The 20,543-nt window shown below is 46.1% G+C and overlaps 1 protein-coding gene across 3 annotated transcripts in view; it reads right to left on the bottom strand.

Annotated features, from left to right (window-relative positions):
• RNF152 (ring finger protein 152) overlaps positions 1–19,614 on the bottom strand; it is a 62,042-nt gene extending 42,428 nt beyond the window's left edge. The window contains exons 1-3 of one of the 3 annotated variants that reach the window (XM_081918348.1): positions 18,315–18,388; positions 17,513–17,637; positions 8,149–8,233 (exon numbers count right to left, since the gene is read on the bottom strand). The gene's annotated coding sequence lies outside the window, so the exon portion shown is untranslated. Of the gene's footprint in view, positions 1–8,148; positions 8,234–17,512; positions 17,638–18,314; positions 18,389–19,486 lie in introns of those variants that run through there. The other 2 variants (XM_081918347.1, XM_081918346.1) reach the window with 2 other exon arrangements.
• Positions 19,615–20,543: the final 929 nt, after the last annotated feature.

Genomic DNA, 20,543 nt, shown 5'->3' with positions numbered 1-20,543 from the left:
TTCCCCTTTGGCTCGCTGACATTGGTCACACCCTCTTACATACTCCCTTACATCTTCCCTCACCTTAGGCCACCAAAATTCCCTGGTAACCAACCACATGGTTTTGTGTTGCCCAAAATGTCCCGCCGTGGGGCTATCATGCAACTGCTTGAGTACTCTCCCCCTCAATTCACCTTCGGGTATATACAGTGACCCTTTGTAATACAATGCCCCATTTCTTTCCTCAAAACCTCCGGGGCTCTCGCCCTCCCCCCTGAGACCTCTGAGCTTATCCTGGGCATATTCATCATTTTCCGTTTCCTCCACCAGTTCCCGTTGCCCCACCAGCGCCGCCCCACACACCCAGCGGTCCTCCGGGATGACATGTCTCTCTTCGATCACCTCCTCCCCTTCCCAATATTCTGGTTTGCGTGAGAGCGCATCCGCCCTGACGTTTTCTGGGCCTGGCACATAACAAATCTCAAAGTTAAATTTGGAGAATTCCTGTGCCCATCTCACTTGTCGTTGGTTGAGCACTCGAGCTGTTCTCCAATACTCTAAATTTTTGTGGTCGGTGCACACTTGCACCTTGTGTTGTGCCCCAATTAATAAATGTCTCCACCTCCGGAATGCTTCGTGAATGGCAAGTAGTTCCCTGTCATACACCGTGTAATTCCTCTCGGACTTATTCAGTTTCCGCGAGAAGAATGCACACGGTCTCCACTCCGACGCACTCCTCCCCGGTTGAAGAAGGACCGCCCCTATAGCCCGGTCGGATGCATCTGTTTCCACTCTCATGGGTTTTTGTAAATCCACATGCAGAAGTTGTTCTTCCGAGGCGAAAGCCCTTTTCAGTTCTTCAAAGGCTCGATCCGCCTCCACCGTCCAAACAAATTTCTTCTTGCTGCTGAGGCAGTCGGTGATGGGCGCCGTCAAGTGGGCAAAGTTCTTGATGAACTTCCGATAAAAGTTCCCAAACCCCAAGAATCTTTGCACGTCCTTCTTGGTCTTCGGTGTCTTCCATTCCAGTACCGCTTGAACCTTGCCTGGATCCATGGCCAATCCCTTGTCTGACAAGCGGTACCCCAGGAATTCCACCTCCTTGGTATGAAACTGGCACTTCTCCAGTTTCACCCACAGCTGGTTGGCTTGCAGCCTGCCCAACACTTCTCGAACGTCCCTCACATGCTGTTCCTCATCTTCCGAATACACCAACACGTCGTCTAAAAAGGCCACACAGTTCTTGTAGAGCAAAGGTCCCAGAACGTGGTTTATAAAAGCTTGAAAACAGGCGGAGCCCCCTTGTAGACCGAAGGGCATAACGAGGTATTCAAAGGCTCCCAAAGGGGTAAACATGGTGGTCTTCCATTCATCTCCCTTCCTTATGCGTATCAGATTGTACGCCCCCCGCAGGTCCAGTTTTGTAAAAATCTTTCCCTTCCTTACTCTGGTCAAAATGTCGTCAATTCGGGGCATAGGGAAAGCCAGGGGCTCCGACACTGCATTGAGGGCCCTGAAGTCACACACCAGTCTCGGTTTGTCTGTGTTCTTTTTGTCCACAAAAAACACTGGGCTGCCCCCCACCGCTCGGGACTCTCTGATGAAACCTCGCTTCAAGTTTTTGTCAATGAACTCCCTCAGCTCCTGCATCTCCCTGTCTGACATGGCGTACAGCTTGCCTACTGGGAGTTGGGCCCCTGGGAGTAGGTTGATTTGACAGTCAAAGGGTCTATGCGGTGGCAGTTTGTCTGCTTCCCTTTCGCTGAATACGTTGCTCAGATCTGCGTATTGCGGGGGCACCTTCCCTTTGCCCATCACTTCCATCCCCGCTAGGGTGACTCTGTCTCCTCCCGAGACCTTCCCCTCCTTGCAGTGTTCTAGGCAATGCGCTGACCCAAAGGAGACCACCCTCTGATGCCAGCCCACTAGCGGATCGTGTAGCGCCAGCCAGCTCATCCCCAAAATGATGGGCGCTCCTCCCAGGATGGCCACATTAAACGCTATCTGTTCGGTGTGCCTTGCCACTCTCATTATCATCGGGACAGTCTGTTGGCTAACTTCTCCCCCCAACAGCTCTCTGCCGTCAATCGTAGTCACCTGCAAGGGGTTACTTAAAGGGATGGTCTGTATCTGGTGCTCAGCTGCAAACTCCTTACTCATGAAATTACAGGAGCTGCCTGAATCCAAAAGCGCCTTGACCTTTAGTGGGTGTCCGTTTGGCAGTTCTAGTAACACCTCTATCACTAAAGCAGGTCTGGGAGGTTCTGGCATGGGCACTTTCATTGCTCTTTGGCCTGGCTGCTGTGCCCCGACGGTGGCAGCCAGGCGTTGGCTTTTACTTGCTCCTTGCTTTCCTCTTCCTTTCCCCCAACAGCTCCTGCCATCCCTTGCCATTCCTTTCTTTGTGGGCAGACTCTGGCAAAGTGCCCTGGCTGTTGGCAGAGATAACATCTCTTGGCGCTCTTTCCCTCCTTCTTCCGCCCTTCACTGGGATTTGAAACTGCGCGCGCCCGCGCTGTTCCAACTTCCATCGGCTCTGCCGGCGGGAAAGATGGCTCTGGAATGTCTGGAATGCGGAACTCCCTCCAACGGTCTCCTTTCCCTTCCCGCCTTTCCAAAGCCCTCGCCTCCTGGCGCGCTCCTATGGCCAGCGCAGATTTGGTTAATTGGTCCATAGACTCCGCCCTGGGCCCCCGGGAAAGCTCATCTTTGACGGTTGAAGAAAGCCCCTCTTCGAAAAGCATTTGGATGGGCTCCGCCGATAGGTCCCACCCCAATTTATGAATCAGCATAGTAAATTCAGTCCAGTACTCACGGACAGATCTGCTTCCTTGCTGGCAAGCCATTAACTGCCTTCGCACCACCCCCTGCTCAATATCGCTGGAAAACATCAGGTCCATGGCACGAAAAAACTTCCTCGTGTCCTTTAAGATCTCATTATTCGCTGCCATCAGGGGTCTAACCCAATCTTTCGCCCCGGATTCGAGATGTCCAATCACATACGCCACTCGCGATTCCTCGTCGGGGAAGTCATCAAACTGCAAGTTTAGAGCGTATTGCATCTCTGTTCTAAAGGCATGATAGTTCCTGGGATCCCCCCCGAATTTCTGCACCAATCCTGGTACCTTTCTGGCGAGCGGGGTGGTTTTCTCCTTTCCCTTTTCTGCATCCTGAGCCCTCCTCTCCTCAAGCCTCGCCGTTTGCAGCGCCAACTGGATCTCCAACGCTCTGTACCTTTCTTCCAGGCTTGGACCCCCTCCAGCTGCTCCTGCACCCCCGGTTCCGGCTGGGTTGCTCATGATGCTTCTCTCTGCACAAGCTGGCTTTCGGTGACTTTCGGATTGCTGTGATGGGACGATGAGCTGCTTGTGCGTAAAATGCAAGTCCCTCAGAGTTTGATCAGGTTTTCAAACCTCTGCCTGTGACGGAGCCCCTCCAGCACGGCTGCGTCAATCACTAGTAGAATCCGAAAGTGGCTGCTTTCGGAAACGTTTCCAACATAAAAGCTCCTTAACGGAAACACGTCGTCTGGCCTCTCGGCGTGACAGTTTCCGTCGAGGTGTGGGTGTCCCTATAGGAGGTCCTGAGACCTCCCCACTGGTTTCGCTTGAAGCGTCTCTGAGCCATCCCTCCGACTCACTTTCCCTTGGAGTTCTTGCTCGCCCTCTACTGGTTCCCTCTTCCGCTGCTACTGCTCTTTCAACCTCAGGGAGCCTTTGCACCTGCGGCGCTTTAGATGTCAGTTCCCTGACAGCTACTTCCTGCTTCCAAGGTGGGAGAGGCCTAGTGGCTGGGATCTCCTCAGTTGTCCTGCCGCTGTGCTGAGCTAAACCATGGTTTGGCTTGTTTAGTTGCCCAAACCAAGGCTCGTAGCAGTTCAGACAGCACACTAAGCTGGGCTATGGCTCAACTCAGCAAAGCAGCAGAATGACAGGGGAAGAGCAAATCAGATTGCCTTTCTCAGAGCCCACACTTCCATGCTAAACAATGGTTTGGCTTAAGTGTGCTGTGATCTTCATACAGGATCTGTATGAGGTTCACTTCCAGTGTTCCCTCCAGGCACAGAAAAGCAACATGGAAGTGTGACGTTAACATATGAGGGTGCTGGAGGTGAATTAGTTAAACAAGTTACCCAATCAGAACCCAGGGGGATGGAGTCAGAGGGACTATAAAACCAGCGAAGGGGGAGTTCGTTGGGAGTTGGGTGGTTGGTTGGAGTGGGAGTGAATTGGGATAGAGTCTGTGGGGAGGTTGAGTTAGTGTAGAGAAATAAGCTGAGTCAGGAACAGTTAGGAGCTAGGAAGACAAGTAAATAACTGAGAGGTGGTTGAGTGAGTGAGTCAGGTAGTGGAAGTTATAGGTCTGGATAGGCACCTCATAATTGTAATTGACCGATACCGTTTATGAAACCACACGCTTGTTAAACTGCAATAAACAAACAGAAGTCTATGTTCCAATTTAACCCTGACTGGACTCAGTATTTTACCAGGTAGGGCCTAGGTGGTGGCAGCGAGAAATAAAGTGGTGGCACAGGGATCAATAGACGGTGAAACATCCAGGGACCCTGTGTGATCGCCACAGGAAGTAATCAGTGAAAATCTTAGGTGCTGGCCCACTATCCTCAGAGGGGAACAAGTTGCTGAGCAGGCAGGTACACAGCCAAGCAGAGTCATGTATCCAACCATGTACTAGGCCCGAGCTAAGAAACCAGTTGCACTCGGGAGTGGATCTCCACGCCATGTGTTTTTGATGTGGGCACCAGTATAAATACAAGAAACATGTATGCTGCAGTAACGTATGAAGCGGTCCTGTCTACATGCAAATGCTAAAGATAATACCATGGCTGGCTGGGGTCAAGGTGGGTATATGCCAGCTAGATCCAGTTGCTCTTAAGTTTTTGTTATCTGAAGGTTTCCTCTCTCACCACTGGATAGCTCAGTCAGTTAGAGAATGGTGTTTATAATGCCAAGGTTGCAGGTTCGATTCCCCATATGGGACAACTACATATTCCAGCATTGCAGGGAGCTGGACCAAAATATCCGACTCTACAATTCTATGGTTCCAAGGTCTCTTGTGCATCTAAAATTCTTTCACTTGTTTTTTTTTCTCTCTCTCTTTCATCACTCAAGTGATTAACAGGGACAAAAACTTTGGCAGGAAATTCTACCCTTTAAGTTCCTTGGAAGGCGAGGATTCTTGGAGAAGAAAACTTTTTCAAGTATTGTTTTTGAACAGCAAACAAACATCGGTTATTAACAAAACAATAGGTAGTGCAGCAAATTGGCTGGGATTAAAAGGAAACCAAAGAACTCCCAGTGCTCTGTGATCTACAAAACAATCTCTGTAAATTGTTAAGAGAAGGGAGGGGCAGAGAGAAAAAAATCAGCCTCCCTTAACCCCAAGACCATGTCTATAGCTCAAAGCCTTCCTTAAAATGCATTCCCAAGCATTTCATGAGAAATCTTTCCTGTGGTTGAAAGGTGATTATCTCCCTATAATTATGCCAATCTCCTTATAATTTGTCAGTGAGGAACTGATAAAAATTTAATGACCTTGGAAGGAAAACACCAGCAATAGCAGATTAAATGGTATACTATTAAGGCTCTAAACATATTTTACTTAAAAAATACACACACACACCACAGTGAATGTCAATAATAGCAGTAACAGGGCACAAAGTGTAGACCTGCTTTGAAAGATGGCAAAGAAAAGGATTTTTAAAAAGACCTTCTTGCCCTGACCCTCCAAAAGCTAAAACAAACATATGAAATAGCTTGAGCATTATGAACTGGCTGGCAGTATTCACTCCACTGCTGTGCAGTAAATATAACATGTTTTTAAGGCCTGGAAAAGAGGAACCCAGAGAAGATAAATTAAGTTGTTTATTTAAAAAAGTTGCAGCAGTGCAACCTTCCAAGCTGCTTCAAGGCAAATGGGTTATGGACAGGAAAAAAGAAACAAGTCAACTTTCCATCTACGCGCTGCAACCCCAGAGTCGGTCAGGACTGGACCTAATGGTCAGGGGTCCCTTTACCTTTTTACCTTGGGTTAAGAACTTATTTCGTTCTGGAGATCCGTTCTTAACCTGAAACTGTTCTTAACCTGAAGCACTACTTTAGCTAATGGGGCCTCCCGCTGCCGCCGCGTCACAATTTCTGTTCTCATCCTGAAGCAAAGTTCTTAACCCGAGGTACGTACTCTTTCTGGTTTAGCGGAGTCTGTAACCTGAAGCATCTGTAACCCAAGGTACCGCTGTATTTGACTTCCTGATCTCAAGGGGAGCGTGGAAGAGGGGAACAAGCTTGTCTTCTCCTGCTCTGGAGGGAAGGATTTGAACCAATGGCTTCAAGTTACAAGAAAGGAGTTTCCGACTAAACATCAGGAACAACTTTCTTGCAGTAAGAGCTGTTTGACAATGGAACAAACAATGGAGAGGTTGTGGACTCTCCTTCCTTGGAGGCTTTTAAGCAAGAGGTTGGGTGGCCATCTGTCATGGATGCTTTAGTTGAGATTCCTGCATTGCAGGGGGTTGGACTAGATGACCCTTGGGGTCCCTTCCAATTCCACAATTCCATGATTCTATGACACTTGTGTTTGACCTATAATGAAGTACAGTGGTACCTCGGGTTACATACGCTTCAGGTTACAGACGCTTCAGGTTACAGACTCCGCTAATCCAGAAATAGTACCTCAGGTTAAGAACTTTGCTTCAGGATGAGAACAGAAATCGTGCTCCAGCAGCTTGGCGGGAGCAGGAGGCCCCATTAGCTAAAGTGGTGCTTCAGGTTAAGAACAGTTTCAGGTTAAGAACGGACCTCCGGAACGAATTAAGTACTTAACCTGAGGTACCACTGTACGAGTAAAACATACACAGTGTATCAGACTTCACAAAACTGTGGCTCGGGCTTCAAGCATCCCAGCAAACACCTATTTCTCGAGGCTACTGCTTTTCAGGCTTCTTCTCCACTCAGTTACTTAAAATGTTGAATTATTCTCTCTCTACTGCAGGTTGAAGCTGATCAGCTGCTGCAGTTTCTCATTATCAGTAAGCTCAAGACCGCACAAATTTCTAGCCTTGTGCTACAGAAATGCCTACAGGTGTTCTGGCTAGGCCTAGCATTCATTTTCAGTACATATTTGTTAGGTATTAAAAAGCAAATTAACTGGCGGGCCAAGGGTTTTGGGAGAGTTGCCAGACAGGATCATCTGTGCTAATTTGCCAGCCTCTACCCAATTCACAGCTACAGAAACCTGCTCTCTTGTTTTAGTTGCTAATGGCGGGTTGGTGGGGTATGTACCGAACAGTAACACGCAAGACTCTCTGGAAATAACAATCAGTTTCTGGAAATAAAAATCAGTTGCTGTTCAGAATTTACCCAGCAGATTACTCATTAGAAAAACCAGGTCCTACTTAGAATGCAGATATTCAGACAAGGGGGTGGAAAGGGAGAACTGCAGCCAATGTTAGACCTACACAGAGTAGACCCATTGAAATTTCATTGGCACGACTGGCTTAGGTCCATTAATTTAAACTGAGGGTATGTCTCTTGTTGTTGCCACCTATAGCTTTTATCATACTGCACCAGACACACAGGGACACGGGTGGCACTGTGGGTTAAACCACAGAGCCTAGGACTTGCCGATCAGAAGGTCGGCGGTTTGAATCCCCGTGATGGGGTGAGTTCCCGTTGCTCAGTCCCTGCTCCTGCCAACCTAGCAGTTCGAAAGCACATTAAAGTTAATCTGGTGAACCAGGTTCGCATCTCCACTCCTCCACATGCAGCTGCTGGGTGACCTTGGGCTAGTCACACTTCTCTGAAGTCTCTCAGCCTCATTCACCTCACAGAGTGTTTGTTGTGGGGGAGGAAGGGAAAGGAGAATGTTAGCCGCTTTGAGACTCCTTTGGGTAGTGATAAAGCGGGATATCAAATCCAAACTCTTCTTCTTCTTCTTCTTTCCGTGCACTGCTCTGGTACGACAGAAGCAGCTTAGTCATGCTAGCCACATGAGTGAGATGAGTGCCGCAACCCCAGAGTCGGCAACGACTGGACCTAACAGTCAGGGGTCCCTTTACCTTTACCAGACACACAGGCCCGTCCTTCCAATATTACACACAACTGAGTTTCCTTTTTAAATGTAAAAGTTATAGAAGTCAAAACTTCAGCTTACCCTTCATCCTTCTAGCTCTGCAGGAAACTGCGCACAGAAAAATTACCCCATGACTCAGGGGAGCCAGAGAGTGCTCAAGTCAACGCTGCAAAACAGACAGCGTTAAGGCAACGGATACATAAGTAAAAATCTCCCTGACTAACAAAATGGTCTTAACAGTTTGTATATGAAAATGGTCTTTGAATAGCTAACAATGTGCAAGACTGCCTTGGTCTAAGTTCTCTCGGGGCAGCTTCTCTGCTGTGGTATTTCCAAAGGCAAATGCCTTATAACTAAAATTACAACACAGATCACGCAGATGGGGACAGAGATCTGGTGGGTGTTCATGTTCTCACCATGAGCTCTTCCATTATCCCAACCATTTCAATTTGAGAAGAGGCATCAAGTCACCAAAGGCAGACTGAGCAGCATGAATGAGATGGAGGACTTAGGGTGGTATCCAAAGATCTCATTCTGCTAGCGCAAGGCGCATGTGCTCCCAAAACAGAATTTTCTCTGTCTCTCTTTTGCAGCTCCCCACACACCTTTCCAAAGGCTCCTGGGAGGCCGGGGCCGACATTGCTGCTGCTGTGAGTGCTGGAAGGAAGACCTGCTCCCTGCTGCAAGGCCCATTTCCACCTGACCTAGGGGCAGGGCTCAGACTCACCTTGAACAGCTAAAAGGGGCTTCTGGAAGTCCACTGGGACATTGCTGGGTTGGGACAACTAGCTAAAATGTTTTAAACTATTCCAATTTTGGTTCTTCTGGTTTGTTTTTGTCGGGTCGGTGTTGGTTAAATGTTTAGTTGGAACTGGCGGTTATTTTAATTTGAGTATTGTTGTTATTATTGTTATTTGTATTTTGGTTGTTTTTGTTATTGGTTTTTATTGATTTATTGGTCTGTTTGTTGCTTGTATAGGATATTTTGATGTTTTGTTGTGTTTTTGTACATGTTGTAAGCTGGCCAAAGAGGCAGGGGAGATCTAGCCAGATTAAAAAATATTATCAATATTAATATTCCGAAGGTGAGAAACCACTGAATAAGATTTGGGGAATGTGCAAGAGGGGGGTAAAACAGTAAGTGGAATTGCCACTGTGTCAGCAGAACTGCACTGTCACTGCTTTGGGGATGATCAATGTATAAAACTAGATACTGCCCACATGACATTTCATAGACTGGAATAGGATGCTTGGAGAAAACAGGAGTTCTATCCCTGTTCGCTTATCCTTTCCTTAATTTTCCCTGCTTCAGTCCTTCCACATTTCCCTCTCTTTCTAGACACTGTACCATCAGCTCACTCCATGCTGGAATCTAAACACGTATAAAAAAAAGTTGTGAAAATGCTTTTTTTAAAAAAAAAACATTTTGAAAAATATATGGAATTTGCCATAGCTCACCATCGCCATCTAGTGCCGCATTCGTATAATGCGCTTTACAACGCACTTAAAATGTTCTGTTTGCAGCTGTATAGCTGAGTCCTGTGTGTCCTCTGCAGTGGGAGCAAGCAGGAGAGCTGAGCAGCTCCATCCAATCCGTGGAAATGCATTCCCCACCTCCATTCCACACATATTTATCCCATGCTCACTTCTCTTGTGTGCATAGTTGTCAGACCAAGCATGACCAGGAGGACAAGCAAAGTAAGGCACAGAGGTATATTAACCCCCCAAAGAAACCATTTGTTATCAATCTCCAGGGTACCCATCACCAACCAGTGGCATATGACCAAATCTGGTTCACTAGATATTATTTTACGTATTTGTTTGTAAAAGTGTTTATATATCTTTACTGATATCTATCTATCTATATCTATATCTATCTATATGTTTTACAACAGTTCTACATAATACAATAAAAATCATATAACAATTTTAAAATCAGTTAACTTACAGAAAGATGCATTCTCACCTACATAAGCCAGAAGAATAAAAAATGCGGTGGTACCTCGGTTTAAGAACAGCCCTGTTTATGAACTATTTGATATAAGAACTTCGCAAAACTGGATGTAGTGTTCCGGTTTGCAAACTTTACCTCAGTCTGTGAACGGAAGCCGAATGGTAGAAGGGCACTGGCAGCGGGAGGCCTCGTTAAGGAAAACGCACCTCAGTTTAAGAACAACTTTGGTTTAAGAACGGACTTCTGGAACGGATTAAGTTCGTAAACCGAGGTACCACTGTAGCTTTAAAAGTTGGAAGCATAAATGTAGAAGCAACAAGCTAACATTCACCAAATGCCAACCAAAATGCCTGGTATCATTTCTGGAATATATTCTGGCTCTGTTCAGTGGGAAAGAATTTATTAACTGCAGAACAGTCAAAGAACCCATCCTTACTATCCAGATTAAAAAAAACAAAAACTTGCAGTGGTATAATGGTTAGAGTAGAGACACAGGTTCCAAAGCTTACTCAGCCAAAAATCTCAATGGAGAACATTGGACTGTACCACATCTGGTTTGGGGAACCTCTAGCATTGCGTATGTTGCTTAACTACAACTCCTTATTGGCTGATGAGAGTTGTAGTTCAGCAATATCTGGAGGACCAAAGGTTTTCCAGCAATATCTGGAGGACCAAGGTTTTCAATGATCAGATTAGTCCGTTTTGGGGCCTAACCCGGCCTGCCGGTCAGTTTAATCTGGCTCCTGTGGAAGTTTTTTAAAAAAGCTCAACCCTAAAAAAAAAAAGCTCAACAACTTTGGGGTAAAATCATAAGAAAAGCTCAACAACTTCAATCCTAAAAAAAGGTTAACAACTGTGGTAGTCCCTTCGGTCAGCCCTCACGGCCCTTCACTTCATGAAATCTGGCCCTCTTTGAAAAAAGTTTGGACACCACTGGATTATAGACATCTCCCCTATATATATGTGTGTGTGTGTGTGTGTGTGTGATCTCTACACGGATAAGACTAGGATGTTCTCTCCAATACAATTTGTTTTCTCTGTGTAGGTATATATATATATATATATATATATATATATATATATATATATATATATGTATATATTCCTCCACATGCAGACAGCATTCAGGCACATGAGTCTCTGCCTACAGCGGTATATGTTTAAGATGTTTAAGATCAGCCCCAAAATAGTCCCCCCATAAAGATACTCTCTAAACAAAAGAGTTATCTACCCTACTTGCCCACAAATGCATCAGTGTCAATCTGACCTTCTGGAAGGGGAGGGAAAAAGGACCGGCTCTCTCCCAATTTACAAGATTGCCTCCTGATTGCCTATGGGCAATTCTTACCCATAATAGTCAACCAGGAAGAGTGGCTGCTTGTCAGCCTGGCACAGTCCAGCAGTTTAGCATTAAGAATGCAAAGTCATCTTATCAGAATCTGAAAATGCAGGCATGACCTTATATAATTTTAGAGTTTGTATGCAGCATCCCTCCACTCTGTCACAACATTTAGGTTCTGTTCCCAGAAAGGGCCCCTGAGCAACGGGAGACCACAAACACGAAAAACTGGAAGGGCAAACTTCCAAGTGGTCACTGCCGCCCAAAACATTGCGTTGGTCAACATTAATCTTCTGTGCTCCCGAAATTTTTAACATTGCAGCTGTGCAGGCCTGCTGTTCTGTGCTTCAGCCAGCCATGCCTTCCTAGGGCAGACATAGAATAAAGAACAAGCATCCTGCACCATTAAGAGGAACTTCAGCAGGAATAGCTTGTCATGTTGTACCTCTACTACACAACTATTAAAGGTGTAGGAGCCAAAGTCCTCCCTATGCCCTACTCCAGTACACTCCAATCCATTCTGCCCCCTGCCCGCTTCCAATATTCTACAGTCGCTGAATACACTCAAGCCCCTGTTTTTTGGATCTCCCCCTTGGGGTTTTCCCCAAAAGGGTGGGGGTTTTTTGTTTTGGTTTTTTGGGTAGTTCTGCAAACTTAGGCTTCCCTAAGCCAGTCTGTACATCTCTCTTGTGTATAAGTAGTGTGCCCTTTCGGCTACATAATAAGCAGCACTCACAGCCTGTACATCGGAAATATGATTTGCACTTAACCTGATGTAAAAAGAAAAGAGCTTGCTGTGAAAATTGTGACCGAGAAATAACTAAGCTATCGCCCCCTGAGCTATCACTTGCAAATGTTCTTTCTTCACGGAGGCAACTTTTGTACCTTGCAATTAATTTTTACTTTCAGGATGAGTCAACGTTTGAAGAGAACCTTCCTTGAAGTGGCCTGCTGCTGTTATTCAAGAACAGCATAATAAGTTATTATGGGTAGGAACAGCTCTGAGGTTCGACAAGAGGACATTCCAACCATTCAAAATATGAACCACAGCTTGTGTTTCATAGATGGATAAAAATCAATCACATTTTGAAGCTTAAAAACTTCAAAAGCATTAAGTATAATAATAAAGTTTTAAAACTGATTTTTAAAAAATAGTCTTTTTTAAAAAACAACAAACTAGTTCAAATTAAAAGGTTTTTTTATGCAAACTTGTTCAAGAGAGTTATGCAGATGTTAAACCTGAAACAAAGTTTTCTCCACGGATCGTTTTTACACAAACACAAATCACACTTCAAAACTCAGTTGTGATATTGCAGCCCATTCCGTGAAGGTTTACTCAGTTTAAGTCCAAAATTAATTCAACCACCCCCAATATGCATAGGATTGAAGCCTAAATTAATGGTTTAAATTGCCTTGCTTTTAAAAAATAAATAAACCAGTCCAGCCTCATCTGCAGAAGAATCCTCTACAGGTAATGGTCTTCAAACAAACACAACATTTTCACTTAGGGTTTACCTATATCCCACCTTTATAAAAAGGCAAAGGGACCCCTGACCATTAGGTCCAGTCGTGAGGCGCTCATCTAGCAGCAAACAAAAAGTGATTAAGAAAACAGTATAATCACCATACATAGCAAAAGCAAAAGTACCCACTCTCGTTTCTCCCACTTTGCAAGAAGTAACTCCTGTTGCCTGCAAAGTCTGGGAGAAATTGTTCTGCACTTCCTCCAAATTTGTTCTGCAACTTCTCAACTGTGCCTTTGAAAAGCAGTCCTCCATCTCATCACAGTTTCCTTCCTCTTTGCCCTCACTTCCACCTCTCTGCCTCGCTGGCATTTTTTAAAAAAAACACACCATACTTTAAGGTACTCTAGTGAGGCAGCGACTCCAAATTAGTCGGAAGGCTTTGGCTACTGTGAAATATTTTCCCCGTTTCAACTTTGCTCGTTCCCCAACACTTTCCATCTTAAGACTGTATAAAATGTCAGTCTGTCTACTTGTACAGGGTACAATTGTTACCCCAGAGGATTAGTGCGGTATGTACCAAGCTCTACACCGTGAGAGATTATTTGAAAGAGGTCAGCTCTGCAGCAGAGTCACAGTAACTAATACTTGGAAAACATCACTCATCTTTTAAAATCTCTTTCTACATAATTAGTTTAAGAAGTCGGAGCTTTTCAGTCGGAGGTTTACATGCATTTCACTTCATGACATTTCCTTTGATAGACAGTGCAAAAGGGCTCCTGTTAGCCGAGCAGTCTGGGATCAAAACCAGCCACAGAGGTTTTGCAGACTGTAGGATTTGCATGCATGAAAAAGAGAGAGACAAAAATCTCCCAACTCAGCTACTTGCCACAACCTGAGGTAGACTTTTACCCGTAAGAGCAAATACTCCGAGCTAACAGGAACTCTGAAGTATGGTATGTTTCAGAAACTGAGCAGCCATGTGGAGTCACCAAATTTGCCAAGACTACTCCCTGGAATTTTTCCAAGTTGTTGCATGTCTCCATTGTACACGACCACATCATTTCTTTGCAACATCTAGTGTAAACACTGCTCACAAATTTGGGGACAGAGTGAAAGGGAGAGAAGGCACAAGTATCTGTATATGTAATTCCAAAACTCTGTGCTAGCGTACCCTACAAGAGAACTCCTAGCACAACACAAGAAATAGAAGTTTCTGGAAGCCCAAAGCCCACAGCGTTTTCGAATGGTTCACCGCTGTTGTGTTGCCTGCTTCCCATCAGCTTCTGTTGGACTGAATGGTTCAACTTCCTTTTTGTGGGTGAATGGACCATTCTGTCATACTCAATATAGAGAGCAGAACTGTCAGCCCCAGAGGTGGCTGCTGGTATCGCTGCTCAAGCCTTGCCTCTTTTTCCAGTCAAAAAGCACACCCAGATCAGCAAGTTGTGCAGAGACACACAGACAGGGAGGGAGGCAAAAGAGTAAACTGACCCAAGGGGGAACTTGCAGAGGAGAAGTAGGGTGGAAGCACAATAACTCCTTCCCACCTGCTAATCCTCTCCTGAAAAAATTCCCTGCCCTGCATTGGCATCACGAGGCAAACCCAAAGTTGGGAAACCTGTGTTTGCCACATAACAAACAGCTCCAACCCCATAACAAACATTTTCAGCCCCATAACAAACAGTTCCAATTGCCTACACACACAACCAAGGCATGTGGTTTGGACAACACAGCCCAGCATACATTTCAAGTTTTAGACAGGTGATGAAACAGGACTGAAACAGAAATTATGTATGTGCTCAAGTGACTTCCGTCCTCGCTCAAAACCTGCAAGTTGTGCAAGCAAAGTTTCTCACATCTGGGGGACAGTTAAGCCACAGGAGTCTAAAAATGTTGAAATCAAGTTAGTACAAAGTTAGAAAACAGGCTATGGCCTCATTTACACTTAGGCCTTGGTTGCACATTACAGTAAGCCAAATAAGGGGTTGCCACAATTCCATTGAGCTCACAGCCACTACGTCTGCTATCTGGTCTTTTTCACTCTCACGCCACCATCAAGATTTGGCTTATGATATAATCCAACCACAGCAGAAGTACAGACCGGGGAGGCTGCCAACTCCTCTCTGAGCATCAGCACATTCCCGGTGTACCACAGTAAGCCACAGTTTAGTATTATGAGGCTCTCTAACAGCGAGCCATAGGGTTGTAGGTCTTTCCTGCCCTTGGCCACTCCACTGGACCTCCAGAGAGGGAGTTCAGAAGATCTCTCCCTCAGATTAACCACAGCTTGCTGTGACATGCAAACCCAGATAAGAATGGCTCACTGAAACAAGCCAGCTTCAAGCCAAAGTTTAAAACGGCTGGCTTGTTTCAGCGAACTGGAAGATCAACCACGACGGACATAGCGTTCAACTGTAGTTCAAATGAAAGCTCCTCAAGAGGAGGAGGAGGAGTGTGAGCCAAAGGTTCACTGTGGTCGGTGGCAGACTTTGGGCTCTCAAATTTTGGCGGCGCCCTGTGAGACACTACAATTTGGCACATACCACCTCTCAAGTTCCGTTCTACAAAGTTGTTGTGGCGCCCCCTACAGTATGGCTGCCCTGGTTGCACCACCCTAAAACCACCTCTGCTGCGGCTCATCTATGGCTTAGCATCACATGCAAACGCAGACTACAACTTATGCACTCACACTAAGCCACAGAAGCTCTTACTCTAATATTTCTCTTGCACCTTTCTTCTAGCAAGCTCATGCACAAAGCTCCCAGGTGGTGTCCCATCCAGGCATTGACCAGATCCAGAACTGCGTTAGCTTCAGCTAGGTTGCTGCATTGTGTGCTTTGATGACCTTTAATCCCATTAAAGTTAATGGAAATCACGTCATGGACTGTGAAAAGCAACCCTTTTCAGTACGGGGTTACATCTCTGCATTATGTGAGTTTTTACAATTTAGTGAACTCTCCACAGACCTCGTGACTATTCAGAGAACCCAGAGACACACCAGGAAATGCTGCCAGTCGCCCGGATGAGCTTGTCAGGATTCACTAGTGATAACCAGGGCGGAAATAGGAAAATAAGACTGCTTTCAGACATTCACAAAATCCATTTGAGATTGTTGCCACTGAGATGTGAACAGTCACACCAAGTTTGGGACAGACAAGACATTCCCAGAGCACAAGGCTACTGGTTTTCAGAGAGGTCATTGCACGAACTACCTCCATATTTCCCCCTGAACGCATTCCTGTCTGGACCATATTATCCACTAAGAACAGGTCCCATGCAAGTCGTGGTTATTGAAATGCTGATTATGTAGGAGCAGCGCATTACAGACTGCGCCCAAAGTTTTCTCTCTCTCTCTCTCTCTGCTTTCCTTGACAGCTGTAGAAATGTCACCTTGGAAAAGCGGCAGCTGTTACGAATTATCCACTTAGCTAAGCTCTCCCCCGAGTTCTTTAATTTTATTGCAAATGAAGGCACAAGGTGGGAAAGGAGCACAAGAGGAGTGGGGGAGGGTGGATTTGGTGTGTCCCCCCCCCCCTCCTTCTTATTTGCTTGTTTCGCATAGATCCAGGTTCTGGTTGCAATCTTATTAATGGTACATTTATTTATTTTAATAAAAATGTTGCAATGCTCCTCAATTCTCCCCACAAAAAGTTCCTAACAAAGAGCAGTAATTAAAAAAAATAAATACCAATACAAGACTCAGTGAGTGCAGAAGCACAATGACAAGAATGGTACTTGAAGAAAACCAGCGAGAGGAGATCTGGTGATAATCCCTTGGAGGGGACTGTGACCTCAACCTGGGTACAAAGGTTGCAGAAGACCTGTATACACAGTGAAGCCTGCAGATTTAAAAATATGTATGTTATAGAATCATGCCAAGGGGATAATTCAAAAGGCATGAGCAAGATTCTTCAAACCTGGAACCATAGGTTTGAGGAAGGACAAAGAGAAATAACAAATCATAAATAATTTGCCAAGACAATAATGAAAGGCGTTTGTGAATTCAAAGGCTTGACAGCTTAATTAACAAATAAAAGCTCAGCTTTCTTTGTTGTGTTTCCTTTACCACATATTGGCCAAACACACCCCTTGCATTCCCCCACCCCAACTTTGCTGCATTCAAATTTTTTACCAATTTCCAAGCCTATTCCAGCAAAAGATTGAATTGTTTCCAAAGAAAGTCACTTCGGTGAAATTGCCTGTTGGAACAAAACACCACAGCGAGAGTCATCCGTTTACCTTTTAAAATCCGGTTTGCTTTCTCTCAGCAACCTTTCCTAATGAGACAAAGTATATCCTCTCTCCACCCCGCCTCCCCGATTTTAACAAAACCAGAATTTTGTTTCCATAAATAGATGGGCAAGGAAGAGAGATTTCAAGTTGCCTTCATTTCTTTGCCATTGTCAAAGCAAAAGAGCTTCAGGGGGGAAGGAAAGCAGACAATCAGACTGCTGAACGTTTGCCTCCTTTGAGAGGCATTTTAAGAGGAAGAGAGACCAGTCTCTACTCCAGCTTCGTTTTACGGTATGTGTTAATGGACTGTAGGGCTCAGCATTGCTCAGTTAAAAATCAGCGGTGATGCAACCACAGACACAGAGTTCAACAAGATCTCGGCGCATGGCGTTGCTCCAGAGATAGCAGCATTAACGCAGCAACAGATACAGAACGTATTTTCGGCGGCATTACCTGAATCTCTCATTGCGTCTCGCTCATCCTTTTCTGCATGATGATATCAAGGAGGCGAACTGTTCAGCTGCTTACAGGCGGAGGCGACAGCCAGGAAGCACAGTTGTGACAGAGCTTTGTTCTGCCTGCAGTGAATTACAGGAAGCCAGGGTTAGACAACAGCAGCAGCAGCAGCAGGCAGGCAGCAGCAGCAACAACAACAAATTAAAAAACCAAAGTGTCCCTTTTTCAGCCTGGATTTGCACATCTATTGAGAGACGGAGGACCAAAAGGGGCGGGGGGGGGCAGGGGGGAGGAAGAGTCACGAAACGGGACTGACGGGAGAATATTCCATTGCATGTTTGCCGGATCTCTATTTAACGAGCAAGCAAGTTGAAATCTTCTCCATCGCTCTTTCGGGAAGCAGCCTACCCCTTCGGGCGACCCCCCCCCTCGCCAGCAAGAGAAACAGACAGCCTGTAGCTATTACAGATTAGACTTGATGTGGACAGAATATAGTTGCCTGCCTGGATGAAGCTATATATAAATACTGCCGTTGATCAACTTGCATAATCAGACTGTTCTGTCACCATCACCTCTACTCCCTAGCAACCCAACTCACCACCACCAGCTCTCCCCCCCCCCTTTTAAAATAATAAAATAAAAGGCGAAAAGGGCGCGTGGGTTTTCAGAACGGCACAAGGCACAAAAGCCTTTTACCCCCCACTCCCAAGGATAACACACAACCCCTTTTCTGTCTCTTTCTTTAAAACGAAAACAAACACCCTCCCAAAAAAAACCCGAACCGCAATGCTTCATATACCCTAAGCTCTTGCTCTTTCGCCTTGCCCTTACAGCTTCACCCCTGTCAGGCAGAATCTGGCCAAATGGAAAAAAGAAAGGGACACACACACACACACAAAACCAAACATCTGTCTCTTCTTGTGCTGGCCCCTCCTCTGAGAGGTGTTGGGGGGGGGGAGAGAATCCATGCTGGGAGGTACAAAAAGAAAACATAACACAGCCACAACCATCCCACCCCCCCCCCCAAGATGCAGCTGGGTGGCTTACAAGCTAGCTCGCTTGCATTTCTTTTTTTGCATTCAAATTAGGGAGTGATTTCATATATATATATGCTTCCTTAACTGTTTCTAGAGAGTGAGCAGGGTGGATGGAGAGTAGAGGCTTGCTGGTTCGCAGATTTGGCCACTGCTCCAGAGAAGGCATCTAAGGACATATTGCATCGCACCAAAACCCTTCTCTTCACACACAAGCAACTTGCCAGCACTCAAACCCCAATGCACGTGCCCAGCGCCCCCCCCCCAATCCCCAGGAAACCCCCCCCCAATATGCCTATGAGCGGAGTAACCCTCTATGCATGCCTCTTCAAGGGATAAGCCCTGCTGAGTAGGGCTTACTCCCAGGTAAGGCTGCAACCCCACGCCCCGCTTACCTGAGTGAGCCCCTACTTCCGAGTAGACAAGGCTAGGTTTGGGTCATGAGTTGCTTCTGCAAGCCCTGATATGCAGAAAACCTGAGGAGGAGGAAGCAGACTTTTTTAAATATATATATGTATATTTCCCCGCACCCTTTTCTGTTGCTTTTCTTGGAAATTACAAAACAACTCTCCTCCACAAAAACACACACCCCTCTTGCATGACAATTCCTCCTTTCAAATCAGACTCTGCATTCAACAGTTTGGATGGGAAGGCTAAAAGGTTAAAGCTGGGGGAGGGAAGAGGAAAGTCGACGCTCGCTGGACCTTTTCTGCATAGATGTCCGAGATATGTATAGTGTGCGCTTATCTCTGCCGCCGCCACCCCCGGCCAATCCCCCCCCCTTTTTTTGTCCAAATGCAAACCCCCCGCTAGCAAGCCAGCTGGAGCTGAGGCAGGATATGACTTTGAAGGCTGGTTTTTCAGATATAAATATATATCTATATATAATGGTTTTAAAAGCAAGCACGCGTTTTGCATAGCTCCGCAGAGCTCCTACCCATTCATGCAGCCTGCAGCCTCTGAAATCTTGCCTGATCCGCCGTCGGCAGCAAATTGAAGACGGAGGAGGCGAGGGAGGGAGGGGGATGCTTGCCGGAGAGAGCCTTGAATGTACAAGAAACTGGAGGCGGGACGGGAAGGATCCGCCCCCTCCCTTCGCGTCCCGCCCCTTTCCTGACATCCCCCCCCCTCCCGCACCTCTCTCTCTCACCTTCCCTCCCCGTTTCCCAAAAAACCCCACCAACGAACCATTTCCCGCCCATCCAACTCAAGCTTTCCCCGGCTTCTGCCAGGGACAGAGGCGGAGGAAGCATCTCAAACAAGTCGCGGCATTGTGGAGTCTGAGGGGACACCGAGGGTCATCTAGTCCAACCCCCCTGCAATGCAGGAATCTCAGATGGATCATGGAAGGAGAGAGAGTCCAAGAAGTCTTGTGGCAGGCAGTTCCACCGTCAAACAGTTCATATGGCATCTGTTTAATTTTTAAGAACATGTTTATTGTAGCGTAATAAGCTTCCAGGGGCCAGAGTTCACTTCGTCAGACGCACAAGGTGTTGCTCACAGTTGCCCAGGGCAATTTTATGTTGTGTACGTGTGTTTCTGCGTGTGCAAAAATGCCAACCGTCTGCAAACGTAAAGCCTGTGGCCATCCTAAAAGCCATCGTGTTATATAGTTTGCTAATTCTGGGCGATCGTAAAAGTACTAAGGACTGTGGGACTCTCGGGCTTGTGGGTTTGAGCGCCATGTTGGGCGAAAGATTTCTGCATAGTAGGGGGGTTGGACTTGATGACCCTCAGGGTCCCTTCCCACTCTACAATTCCATGATTCGGTGCTAAATCAGTGGCTGTGCAGTGTAGTTGGTTACGGTGGCTGGATCAGGACCTGGGGAGACCAGCGTTCAAATTCCCACCCAGCCGTGAAGGAGGATGGGCTGAGGGAGGAAAGCCCCATGTACAACACCACTTTAAGCTCCCTGTAGGATAGGAATGAAATTTATTAAGTACTGGGTGGACACATCAGATGACACAGAGAACAAAATTAATAAGGGAAGTTT

Source organism: Podarcis melisellensis, assembly GCF_964234715.1.
Source record: "Podarcis melisellensis genome assembly, chromosome: 7".
In the NCBI taxonomy this organism is placed as follows: domain Eukaryota; kingdom Metazoa; phylum Chordata; class Lepidosauria; order Squamata; family Lacertidae; genus Podarcis; species Podarcis melisellensis.
The sequence above is the reverse complement of the archived record's forward strand: the minus strand, read 5'-3'. Positions and strand labels throughout refer to the sequence as shown.